This window comes from Dromaius novaehollandiae, chromosome 15, assembly GCF_036370855.1.
Source record: "Dromaius novaehollandiae isolate bDroNov1 chromosome 15, bDroNov1.hap1, whole genome shotgun sequence".
NCBI classification, from domain to species: Eukaryota; Metazoa; Chordata; class Aves; order Casuariiformes; family Dromaiidae; genus Dromaius; species Dromaius novaehollandiae.
Genome location: NC_088112.1, coordinates 23,392,116 through 23,405,748, shown reverse-complemented (window position 1 = coordinate 23,405,748; position 13,633 = coordinate 23,392,116). Strand labels below are relative to the sequence as shown.

The 13,633-nt window shown below is 45.8% G+C and overlaps 1 protein-coding gene across 2 annotated transcripts in view; it reads left to right on the top strand.

Annotated features, from left to right (window-relative positions):
- Window positions 1-1,539: 1,539 nt before the first annotated feature.
- The window catches only part of JAKMIP2 (janus kinase and microtubule interacting protein 2), a 75,243-nt gene continuing 63,149 nt past the window's right edge, over window positions 1,540-13,633 (top strand). For both annotated transcript variants that reach the window (XM_026118251.2, XM_026118249.2), the window contains exon 1: window positions 1,540-1,677. The gene's annotated coding sequence lies outside the window, so the exon portion shown is untranslated. The remainder of the gene's footprint in view (window positions 1,678-13,633) is intronic.

Sequence of the window (13,633 nt, the reverse complement as noted above, 5' to 3'; positions counted from 1 at the left end):
GCCTAAAACTTTTATCCCCTCTGCTGTTATATAACTTTATTTGGTTGAGATATTGTAAGATTTACATTTGAAATAAGTAGACTCTTTCAAAAACAAAAAGCTGTTTACTGTTTTGAACACAGGGACAGATTCTTTCTCATTAGATAGTCTTGTAGAAATTGTTAGTTACACCTGAATTAAAAATGGCAGGGTGCAGCCCATAGTCAGCTGTTATACTAGAAACAAAACTGAAGAAACAGGCTAACCTAAAATTGCTTCTACGTTCTGCATGGGCAGCTTAATGCATTGGCTGACTGGAAGCACAAAGTGTATTGACAGAATCACTGTTAGAGAAAGACCTAAATAACATCTGTAATAAATAATCAGAAAGAAAAATCTAACAGACTGTTATTAAAAGACTAGATCAAATAAAGGGAAACTGTCTGCTCAAATACGCAGAGCTAAACCGATCACCAGAATGGGCACTAGAAAGGAGTTTCCCCCAGGACTTATGAGGGGAATTCAGAGGGATTTTTTGCCCATGTCTCTAGTTTGAAGTGAGCCGTATTTCTAAGGCTCATCCAGTGGTTTTATTTCACACAGTTCCTGCTTTTGTGAGACTGCCAGTACTGGTGCCACCCTGCCTTTAGTCCTCCAGAGCAATGACAGCCTTGTCTGCGGCGGGCGCTGGGGATTGCTCGGTGCCGGCTGAGCTGCACGGCAGCCGGTGGAATAGGCTCCCCCGACCCTTCCCTGTTAGCTATCCTGCGCGTGCCTGAACAGGCCGGACGGGATTTTGTGATAACTGTACTCTGCATCTGGTACGCCTAAAGGAAACTTACCGGAACACTGGTTAATTTTGCCATCGATATCTCCTCTGCTGTTTTCTTCAGTGGATATCTTCCGCACTTCTCACTTTGGGGGGAAACAATGCGATGAGGTGTTATTGTAGGAGACTCTTATCAGTACTATTCTTCTCCCAAATTACCACTCGCGAGATAAAGGAAATGCCTCCCAACCCCATCTGTTAAGCTTTATTTTTCTCTGCGCGTGGCACAAGAACTAACTCAGCTGTCGCTGCGTTTCGCAGCATTCACAGAGCGCAGGGGAAGGTATTCAGTATTTACATCGGTGCTGTGATTACCACAACCTGCGTCGAGGCAGAGGGGCTGCACGGTGCTTCGTGCCCCGGAGGCCTCGTGCCCGGGGCCGCGGCCGCTCCCAGCGCCAGGTGCCCGCGGCAGGTGCGCGGCGCGGGGGCACCGGCCCCTCCCAGGGCGGGGGCCGGCGCAGGCCTCGCCGGCGGCTCCCCAGGGCGAGCCGCTCCCCGGGCGTCAGTGGCGGCCCAGCGCCGGGGGCCGGGCCGGGGGCTGCTGCCGCCTCAGGCCGGGCCGGGCCGGGCGCCGCGGCGGCGTTGCCATGGCGGCGGAGCGCGGCGCCGCGCTGCAGCAGCCTCGTCCTCGTCCTCGTCGTCGTCCTCGGCGGCGGCGGGAGGGGCGGCGCCTGCCGCAGACCCCGGCCCGGCAGCGCAGGCCTCCGCCGCGGGGAGGCGGCGGGGCGGGCGCGCCCGCCCTCGGCATCGGCGCGCAGGCGGCGGCGGCGGCGGCCGGCGCTGGCGCTGGAGCAGCCGCGGCAGCGGGAAGATGGATGCGGCTCGCCCGTCCCTCGCCCCCGACACCTTCCCCTGGCCGCGGCACGGTGAGCGGCGGGGCGGCGGCGGGGCGATGCTCGGGGCCGGGAGCGGTGGGATGGGGACGGGGACGGGGACGGCGATGGCGGAGGAGCGGAGCCGGAGGGCGAGGTGTGGCCGGCAGGACGCAGCCTGCGGCGCGGAGCCGAGCAGCGCCCGCGGCCGGCCTGGAGCCCCCACCATTGTTGTCGGGTTTGCCGCCGTCCCGCGAGGGCGTTCGTCCCCCCGGGGCTGAGGCGCTGCGGCAGCTCCCGGGCGCGGATCGGGGTGGGCCCCGGTGAGACGGCAGCTGGGGCGGGCGGTGAGCGCCGCCGAGCCGGGAGCGGCCGAAGAGGCTCTTCCCCGGTTTATTTTCGCTTGTGGTGCGCGTTCGCCGCTCCGCTGTACGCGCAGCAGTGCACAAGGCTTTCCCCGGGCGCGTCCTGCTGGAGATGCTCCTGCATCTGCCTTGAGCCTGGGGCTGGTGTGCGTGTGCAGAAAGAGATCCTCTCCCGCAGGCACGGGCCCCGCGGGCTGCGTCTCTTTGTACCAGCAACACGTCTCTTATCCGCGGCCATTAACTGATGGAACGGCTTGGGCCGGTGTGTGGTTTATCCTGAAGTTGCTGATTTAGTCTCCCTCCGTTTCATTATGGCCGCTTTGTGCAGGTCTGGACCATGCACTTGGGCTGTTTTATGGCCCTGAATACTCATTTGTAGTCCGTCTCCATTTTTTTCTGTGAATATAAACATACAAAAGACACTGAGTACACCTTATGGGCTGGGAACATGCAGAAGTATATATTTTAAAAGTTTAACTCGAGCTCTTGCAAGGAAAAAATGAATGAGATGCATTATTAAAACATTGGCCTTCTGACAGCATCCCATGCATCACCGTGAGCTGACATGTTGGATTCTTGCTCTCGATAGTGCTCGTTTGCTCGGCCACGTTCTGCCTTGGGGCACGTGCCGTGCCTGGTCTGGAGATCTGGACAGCCCATCAGCAGAGCGTTTAGTCCGTTTCTGGCAATAATGCCACGTTTACTGCTTCTGCCCCGATTTGGGTTTTGTTTCCGTTGATCTGGGCTGGTGCTCTGTGTATGAATTTCAAGTCCGTATCTGCTGTGAACACTGGCTCTGCTGGCACTTGCTCAGGTTACGATTCCTGCTCGAGTGAGGTAAACCTCGGTGGTTTTAACGTGTTCCCCGGAGCGGCGATGGTGCTGGTGAAGCCTGAGCGCGGCTGGCTGCTCGCTGTGGAGGAGCCCCTCAAGTGCAGGTGCTCCGCCAGCAGATCTGTAGCGACCAAACGGGTGCGATCAAGTTGATGGGGTTGCAGCCGGTGCCGCCCGCGCTTCCAGCGAGCGGATCTGGGAGGAGGCGAGGCTGGGGCGCTCCTGCGGGCCGTGCCACGGAGACGCCTGCCCCGGGTGCTGCCAGGAGCCCTCGCGTGCCGCCGCCCCGGGCCTCGTCCCTTCCCGGAACGGCGGCAGCGCTGGGACCGCGGGGGTTGCCTGGCGTCAGAAGAGCTCCCGAGTGAGGGGAGCAGCCTGCCAGCGATGGATGCTGCGGCCTTTCGGCTTGCTGATCTCGGATCGACTGTTCTGCTAGTGCCTGAGGTAGGGGAACACGACCCTGGCCTTGGAGATGAATTCGACCCCTGTATTTGTACAGCACCCACCCCAGTCCTAACTTCAGGCTCTATGATACTGCAAATACTAGTATATTGCCTCAGCCTCCCTTCTGATAGACTTGTCCCTGTCATCTCTCAGTGGCTTTTGATAAACCTTCTCCTCCCCGTAGCCACTTCTAACTAAATAACCTTTTGGATAAGAACTTCTGTGTCCTACTTACTAGGAATGGGATGTAATGTATGGGGGAACTGTAACTGTATGTTAAGGAGGTGGTTGGCTGTTGCCATTATAAATGTATGCTGGGATCTGCTTGACCTTTTATCATCAAGACTTTAATTTAGCAAGAAAAATGCTGCATAATTTCGCTGTCAATACAAAGGATAAGTGACCTTAGGGTGTTCAAGTCAGGAAAATGCTGTGAAATGCAACTGGCAAAATGATGCCCAGAATAATTTTTATTTCCAATTTTGATTTCTATTTATCTATTTGATAGACAGTTGATATAATGGTTTAAAAAGCTAATGAAAATATTCCTCTGACCATAAGAAGGTATTGAGATGGATTCTCCTGTCATCAGGCTGGCATAACTCGTGTGTAACTTCGGTGAAGTCTGTAGTCCTAACTCGAGCCTCACGTGCTTTTATGCTACAGAAGGGTTGCACAGCATCTGGAAGTCAGAGTACCCTGACCTTCTACAGAACAGTGCAATCCAGTGGTTTCAGTACAGGGATGGAAGAAAACATGTCCTCATCCCCGTGTTGATGCCACAGCCCTGCATGACTTTGTTTTTTTAAGCTCTGCCTCCTGTGAAATGGGCAAAACAGCAGTGGATGATCAAGGCTTATTCAGCTACTTACCTACGAATGGAGCCGTTGTGACTTGTAGCACGTGAACCAGGTGACGAGGTGTGCCCAGCCCAAGACCCTGCCTCTCCAGAGGGAGCCTGTTGGTAATGGGGGGCCCGAGGGATGGTGAGAAGTGCCAGCACTGCGTTCAAGTGACAAAAGGTGCAGGGACTGCTCGACTCACGCACGCTGAGAGCTCTGTCTCGCTGGTTCCCTGAGTTTGTGCGTCACAAGTCAAGCTAGCCATTTCCACCTCTGCCTGCCCCTCCGCATCCTTCAGCAGACGTAGCAGGGTTATGTTTTTGCCTTTCTCTTCTTCCCACAGAGCTCTTGCCTTGGAACTGAACCTCATAAGCCCTTTCCCCAAGTGGCAGGGGAAGAGGAAGGTCACAGGTTGGCAAATAGGAACCATGAGCAAAGAGCTTGGCAAATAAGCCCAGATTTCAGCTCAAGTCCAAAAGGACTCATTCTGATAGAGGAATGGAATAATCCCCCTCCAGCTCAGTGTTGGTGCAAATAATAGGACAAATCCAGAGGCCCTAGTTGCAACAACAAACCATTTTTCTACTGCGCTGAGGCCCACAGAGCTGAGGAATTGCCAGCGGCAGGATCTGTCACCACCCCTTGACTTAAAAATGCAGAATAGGGCCAGACCATGATTGTGGAGCAAGCAAAATCTGCAAGTAATGTAGGCCACACTTACATTTTAATGAATTGCATTGGCCGTTCCTTACTATGCTTAATAACAAGAACTGCATCTCAGGTATTGCTTTATTGCTTAAGTGGAAATACTTGTAATTCCAAGTGACCCTTTGCATAAACTCCCTTTTTGTCAGGCTCTGCTTTTGGGCAAAAATATGACCCATTTATAGAAGGAGCATGCATCCCTCTTCTTTTAACTGGAAAGCTATTGAGCTTGCAGTTCTAGCACACTGCAAGCACTATTAAATAAAAATCAAAGCCAAATTCTTTGATGCTTCCTGGGAGAAGGTCCCTATAGAGGAGTGCTAACTGAACCGAAGAGGGAGTGTGTGTTATTTTTGGGCAAACTCTCTGAATCGTACAACTGTGGCAGACCTGTCACTCTGGAAACATGGCATCTCTTGAGTCACTGTGTGTCCTCAGTCACTGGTTTGGGGTTTATGTGGTCTGTTGGTCATTACTTCTCGAACGTGTGTGTCTCAGCAGCTCGTTCTTGGGGGATTTTCTCTGGCTCTGCTGATCGTTATTCTCCCTCTCTTGTAGTATTTGTTCATGTTCAGCAGCAAATAGCCAGCAGGACATTTTAGGTACAGGTCCGTCTTTTGGAGTTTAGTTTAATTAGCAAACATAAGGTGATGCATTATTAGATCAGAAAAGGTGATTTTATCTGATTTTCTGTTATTAATTTGCCAGTAATTATTTTTTTGATTCGTTCTGTTTACGCTTGATGCCTTCTCCAGCACAAGGTTAGAAAGGATTACTTACCTGGTAGAGATTAGCAGGCAAAATGCGATCATTTGTGTTATGAATGGACATAGGATGCATGTCTCTCTCATTAGTATTCAGTACAGTGAGAATTCTCTTTTTTACAACAAAGGGTAAAACTGAGCAGTTGAAATCCAAGCTGTTTGTAAATGATAACTTCTTTTTTTTTCTTCTTTTTAATCAAACTAGGGGAAACGGAAGATGTTCACAGCTTGGTTTTCACTACTGAGTCACGGTCATTTTGCATTGTGCTCAATATTTGTGCTTTATATTTGCTTTGTGAAGTCATGGTACAGCTACATAGCCCTTATCAGATACCTGGATTTTGGATCACTTTCTAGTCAGTCATTTTCCACATCTTTTGGATTCGGTCGGATTTCTCTGTGATCTCTGTGCATGGCAATGCAGTATTTGGGTTGCAAGACTGCAAAACAAATGTTTCACTTCAGGTAAAAATAATTGTTTTAGTGGGGTTTACGGTGACATGAGTGTAATGTGTGTTTGTTTAAATCAATAGTCTGCTCGAATTCCCAGCAGCTAACCTCTTCAAAGTTCTTCTGTAAATCTATATCACTTGAAGATGTGGTCTTTACCAGATTATAGCATTCTTATCTTCCCGTCTTCAGAGATTGACTCTGTGCTGTTTTCTCTTTAGTCACCATCTACATCTGTGCAAAGCATCCGTGGAATCCTCTATGTCATCAGCTGTCGACATCCAGAATCCAGCAGGGTAGAAAAACGTGGTTTGTATGCTACTTCTAGTTTCTGCGTTTTTAAGGTCCTTTTGAATTTCTTTAAAAAGTGAGGACTAGGAGTATTTTCTTCCCCAAATAATCTCAGTGCTCCAGGAGGCAGGGCTCTAACTAGAAATTTCAACAACTTATTGCGAGGTTCATGAGATGAATGTATGGACTGGCCGCACTGCACACCACCAAGTTAAAATGAGTGCATTTAGAGCCTCTTCGTAAATGACGGAAGAGCTGTGTTAGGCTCACAGTCTGCCGATGGGGTACTAAAATATCCAACAAACTTTAGAGAAAAAATCATGATATGTAAGCATTTTGATAAATACAGGCTTTCAGTTATCTCACTTAAATATATGGTGTTGTATTATTTATTTGCATGCTTTTGAATGGCTGGTGAGTAGCTGAGAAAATGTCACACATCCTGAAAGCTTTACAGATTTTAGGACCTGTGTCATTTGTCTGGAAGATCATATCTAGACCTCACAGCCAGTTCCCTGTGTTGAATAGTTTGGATCAGCTACTGTCAGAATAGAAGCAAAATGACCTGACTTGGGTGACCAGCCACGTAGCATAGTTAGACTAGAAACAGGCAAATGGATGCAGCAAACGTTTTAGTAAACAGCTGCATAATGACAGTGCTCCTGGTTAACTGTTTAACAGACATGAACAGATAGTGAATAGAGATCAAGACTGGGTAAGCCACAATTATATTTCTAACTTTAGCTGAAATATAATGCTATGATGAATAACAAAGCAGCCTGATGTACCTGAGAAAGTTGTTTAGCGAGAACAGCTGCTGTGGTATTTCAGGTCGTCTTTAATGTGAGAATTTGCAAAATCATTTTTAACATAATCTCAAGTTAAATTTATTTTATCAAAAATAACGAAATAACTGATTTGAAGTAGTTGAGAACAGCTGATGATGCATGTTGTCTCCCATATTCAGTTTATGCATCCGTCCTGTACGCCCCAGGGAGCTAATATCTTTGAGTTAGTTTGACACCTGTACTCCATTTATCAAACTCTATTTGTTGAATTTTGTTGAAATTGTTTATTCTAATGTTCTTCAAGTGTCATGGGGAAAGACTTGTTAAACCTTACATTGCATGGCTGTAGCCAATAAAAGGTCTGACTAGCCTGGAAATTAAAACTGAAGAGGAGAAACAGTTGTTGAAAATTCCATCAAGTTCCCAGGTAGTTTAAGGTAATCAATAATGAGTGAACAAATAGAGTTAAAGTTGGGGAAGTCAGGACAGCATCACTGAACTGTTGACGCTTTTGCTTTATGGGCAGTGGTACTGTGCTTGTACTGCTACTGCTTTCCAGCTGTGAACCTGTTTTCAAACTACTTGTTGTGACCCCTGTAACAGTAGTCTGCATCAGTTTTGCTTTTGTGTAAATTCATTTGTTGCAATGGACTGCCGATTAATTTTGTAGCAAGAAAAGGACAAGGATGTGATGGTTTAGGGACTCTGACGATGTGTAGTTTGTAAATGGATTTCATGTTAGGGCTTTTCTACCATCTCTTTTTTTGGCAAATTCTATTTTGAATATGGAATTGTCAACCTTTTGTGTTGTTTACCAGCAGAGTATCATTAGATCTTGACTAGGCTCCATTCACATGAAAGTTCCTCAGTTAAAGAGTTGAAAACGTCCAGTTTCTCAAGTTTGAATCCAGGGTGAATGTAATTAAGCACCAGTTTACTTGGTTGGTAGTCTTTGATCATCTGACAAAGCAACATGGGCTGGGAAGAAGAAGAAATGACCTGACCAAGGGCATACGAACCTGGTGGTTGTTGGGTTTTTTTTTTTTTTTTTAAAAAAAAAAAAAGCTTCTCAGCAGCCATCCTAACAAGAAGAGACAGGAAGCAGCAGAAAGTTATTTGCAGGATTAAAGGAAATCTTGTTTGTCAGGGAAGGGAGGCTGGGTGAGACAAACGCTGGAATTCCTGGAGCGTTTGCACTGAAATCCAGGTATGCTCCAGATGGTTCAGGAAATGAAGAAAGAGAAATAGCTTTTTTCCGGTGTTTTTTTGTTTTGTCTGGATTTGTGCATTTGTTGCAGCAGATAAAGAGCAAGCATGTTAGAAGCTTGCCAGTCATTATGTCTGTTTCAATAATGGGACGTGAACTATGAATTCAGGATGTTTTGGTGCTCTAGAAACCTGAGGTGCCCAAAAGAATGGTGGTGAAAAACTTGCCCTGAGCAACCATAGGAAAAATTGGAGTGGATACGTGGTGCAAGCATTATATTGAATCCATATTCAGTCCTAGCAATTTTGGTAGTAATTAATAGAATTGAATAGCACTAGATATAATTAGCCATATAGGTAGATTAACAGAGCGAGAAAGTGAGAGTCAAGTCTCCTGAGTTTCATTTCCTACATATGAACTGATTTGCTAAAATTCACTAAGTTGACTTTCTTTTAAAATTGAGGCAGAAATATTTACTCTATTCATTTCTATGGTGTATGTGAAAACCTAAGAACGCTTAACATTACAGGCAATAGAAATTAATTATAATCAATACTTTATTATTTTGCATGTATTTGGCTTAGGTTTGGTATACAAACATTTTTAGTGATTATTAAAAAGAAACTTGAAAGAACTTACATTACTAGATAATAGACATTTAACTTATATTTTCACATACATGAATGTTATTTTGTTCCTAAAATTGTTTTTCATAGACAAGTCATTGAGATATTTTAAGGTATATGTATTTGTACTTAATATTGAGGGTTCTGTAAGCTGCTATTTTCTGCCTGTGTGCACTGGTGAGGAACAAACTGAAATGCGGTCATTTCTGGAGAATCAGCTGGGAGAATCTGCTTTATTTTCATAGGACCCTTAGTAATATCCCCTTCCCACCACCTCTTCCTGATTGGAAGTTACAGTCAATTCCAGAAAAACAACAGCAAAGTGTATTTGGGGACAATTGCACTTGAAGAACACTTCTTGGTTTTCAGCTAAAAGAGCAATGGTGTTATTTACTGTTTGGCAGTTTATAACTAAAGGAGTGGTTCTGTTAATTAATCTGGACATGCCTTTAGGAAAGAACCCGTAAGACCAGAGTGTATCCTGCAGTGTTTCAGAGGCGCTGGGGGCAAAGAGACATCCAGGCAGATCCGCTGGTAGGTATTACTGACCTAGTGATATTCAGCCCATGTTCACAAGATTCTGAGTCGCTTCATGTATTTTTTGTAGGTCACAGCATGACCTACATGTTGCCTTTTTCTTGGAATATGTGTCTGTGATTTGTGTGGCAGCCTGTGTTAGGCTGACTCAATGAAGACGTAAACATTGTCCTTAGAAACTGGTTTGAATTGATGTACAATAGCTTAATGCCTGTTAAAATCTCTCTGGAATTACTATAAGATATTTTTTTTCTGGTTTCAGATGCAGCCTTAATGGCAATCTGTGTGCACAAATGGTATCCCAAAGGTTTTATAAATGAGACGTTTTTATTTTTTATGCTTTGCCGTGTCATGTATGAACCCGTATCTCACTGGGGTTGGCGGCCGATGTTTGGTGCTTGCACCTTGGCCGGCCGAGCATCCAGCCCGTCACCGGGGCTGGTGTCCCACGCGTGGGACAGTGCTGCCGTCCCGGTCAGCGCCAGCCGATGCTTCCGCTCTCGCAGAAGCACAGTTCTGTTAAAAATCATCATGTACATTTGAGGAGCGGTTTTTAATAGTAAACTGTAAGGATTAATTCTAAAGAAAATGAGGTTTTTTTGTTGAGCTCTGTTCGCCCCATATCAGTAGGACTACTTAAGCCAGGATGTCCCTGGGTGGGATGTTTTTGTTCGATTCGTTTTGTTGGAGGCGGGGAAGGAACGATGGTTACGCGTCCCTCATCTGATCAATGCACTGATGGAAAAGAAGATTTCTAGTACCGTGTTTTTGGTGAAAGTCTTGTTGTAGACCATCGTTGCAGAGCTCACAGACTCTAGTGATCTTGAGGGAACCATCTCTGGACATACGGTGAAAGAGTAGGACCACAGCGGTTCAGAAATGGAGACGACCAGCTCCGGTAACAGTTTGTGCAGAAGTGAGTAAGCCGAGTGTTCCTGGTGCATGTCGCTTCTCACGTTCAGAAGATCTTTCTTCGGACGATGGCTTCCGTCTCGGCCGCACCTGGCGTCTCGCGGTCAGAGTCCGCTGTGGCTCGCCACGACGGCGTTTCTCCCGGCCGGCTGCTGGTAGACGCTCGAGATGGGGGGGCGGGGGGGGTCCCCGGCTGGAGGGTCTGCGTCCGGGCTCCTCGCACCGCACGCGGCGGTGAAACGCAAACCTGCTCAGAACAGCTGGGTGGTATTTCCTTGCGCGGTGGTCAGCCGTGATCCTCGTGTGGAAAGACCTAGGGTAGGCCGTCTTGGTTTCCCGTTCAGACGTGTGGGAGACTGCGCGGAGGCTCCAAGGAGGAGCTGAGGGAGCTCCAAATCGGAGGCTCTGCAGGAAACTGAATCTGGCAAGAAGGCTTGAGCTGGACATAAATCCTTACTGTTTTGCTCGTTATTGATAAAACAAAGCCTCAGAAGTGGCAGCGTGTGCGGGCTTTGCTCCACGGCGTGGCGGGATGCGCGGGTGAGAGCAGCTCCGTGTCCCTGAAATGGCAGCGTGAGAACTGCTCTCGCTGTGGGTTTTACCGCTTGTGCAAGCGGCACGTAACACCGGCTAGGAACAGGCAGCGCTGCCGTAACTCTTATTATTAAAAGCTGGAATACACTTTATCATTCAGGTTTTTACTGTATATGTGTCCTCTCTGTTCTTATCTTAGCAATTATTCACATGACTATAGTAGTATTTTTCTTTCAGCACCTTTCTTTCAAACATCTCAGTGTCTTTTTGGTGTGTGGTTCAAATATTTAAAAAGAACTGTGGGACTAACCTTACTCAGTCACAAGAAGAGACTTTCTATTAAAATGATGGTTTTTTAAACACCGTAACATCTCAGTGTACCTGCAGGTAACTCAGTTTTACATAGAAATTCTCGATGCAGCCCAGGCGTCGTTCTGTTGACGTGCTGGAATTTGCTGTATCTGCCCAAGTACAGTAGAACAGCTGTATACTTCTGTCGTTCCGCTAACTCTACAGAGGAAAACTACAAATTTTGGTTAAATTTGCAGCTGCCATCTAAAGGTGGAGATGTTCTTACTGTGCTCCTGAGGAAGTTGAGGGAACGACTGTTTTGTTTTTGTTTTTAAAGGTATTTTGACTCTAAAAGATGATAGAGATGGCTAATGGGGTTTTCACATATACATTCACATTCCTGCTAAAAAGCTGACCTGCGGAGACAGACCGTAATTCACGTTGTCTGAGTTGCAGAACTTGGAGTATAATGATGGGAACATTCAGATTCTTTCCCCGGAAAAAGGGAGGAAAGGACGAGAGAGATATAGGACATGAGAAATTAGAGAAACGTGTACGTCATGTTCTGCAGTGCACTGAGGGTGATACAGTGGCAGGAAAAATTATGCATTTTGAATTTGTACTGATAAGAAATCTCAAGAAGATAGTGCTCTGGTCAGCAGTAAGGTGTTCAAAAAGGAAAAAATTCAGCATGGAGATCTGTATTGTTAAATGCTTGAAGTGAAGCACAGGAGGCCAGGACACAGATTTTTCTTATTCGCTGTCTGGTATCTTGTCAATATCTATTGCCATCAACTGTATTAAGAGCTCAGCTAAAAAGGGCAAAAAAGTGCAATCTAACTTTCTCTTCCATTTAATAGAAAAAAATACTTAAATGTTTGACAGTCTTTAATAGTGAACATAAAATATCCTCCTCTCATTTGGCAAGGCGATGGGTAATCAGAGTTACAGCCTTAGAAAGAAAGAAAAGGAAATGTTTCCGGGAAACACAAATGTTTCCCTCACATTGGTTTTTTTTTCTTATTTATATATCTCTCAATTAAAACTTGTTTTTTCTCATTTATTAAAATCAGAATGAGAGAAAGGAGGACCTGATGTTTTAGATTTTGGAAGCTGCAATGTTTCAGGCTGCATGTGTTGTCCTTGGCTGTGTTTTAGTGCCACCTCATTTGCATAAAATACCCTTACAAAACGTTCTTTGAGTAAATTAAGAATGGGCCTAGAATAGCACTCGAAGGCAAAGTGCAGAATCACTGAAATGCTTTCTTAGACCCCCTTCTCGCAGTGAGCTGGATAGGTTGGGGGAGTTCATTATTTCCCTGACAGTTCTGCCTTTCTGTGCCCATGTATATCTCCCTGAAAAACACTGATTCTGGAAAATTTCTGTTTCCTTTCAGGGTAGGGCAGAATTTCATGCTTTCGCTGGTGTTGCCCTTCTCAGCGCGCACCATGTTATGGTAACTGCTGGGAAAAAAAAGTATGAAAAAGAGACAGATGGTATTTTAGCCACAGAATGCTAGAATATTGGTTTAACAGATCTCTTCAGCTTTGCTGCAGATAACAATAATGCTTCTGTCCCCTTTTCACTGTTACCATGGAGCTGCCGGCAACTTGGATGGGATTTTTTTTAGTTCATATTTTAGAGTAAGGGCCAATGGTAATTTTAGCATGAGTGGCCTAGCAGAACCGTATTCCTTGTGTGGAGCCCTGAATCTGAGGGATATTGTGAGATCAGTTCTGAAGATGTTTTGGTATTCCTGAAAATTACGGTGGTACTGATTAAAAATCCAAGTGTAATACTGTGATTTTTGTACAGTCAAAAGCAGGAGATGGTCAAGAGTTGTTCTGAAGCTCCGTTAATTGCTATTTGGTGTAGTAAAACACACATAAACTACTAGCATGTGAGATTTACCCTATTGTGGCTATAAAAAGAAATGTAGAACAGAACTGCGCAAATGCATGCACATATCTGGAGCAAGGTCTGAGCTAAGTTTTTGGGTTGTACTTGGGATGCTGAATTATGATTTCATACTAACATAATGCAAATCAGAGTCACAGTTTCCATTACTTTATTCCATGCATACAGAACAGGATTCAATAATTAGGGCTTGAATTTTATTCTGAAGCAAAACAAAGCATAGATGAAACTTGGTAAATAAAAGCCAAAGCAAAAACTTAATTTTGGATTCATTCGGATTCTGCAAGCAAAATGAGACAAGCTTTGGAGAGAAAGGGAAGTGTGGCCAGTGCTGCCTGTACATCTAACAGAATTTTTGAAGCAGTGGGAACTGGCTTATGGGGAAATGTTTATTTCCTATGAATAGTGCTTAAGACCAGATCAACAAATAAGCGTAGATCTGACCTAGCCACTATGCTGAAATTTTCAGCAGGCAAACACCAGATTTACTCCCCTGATTTCA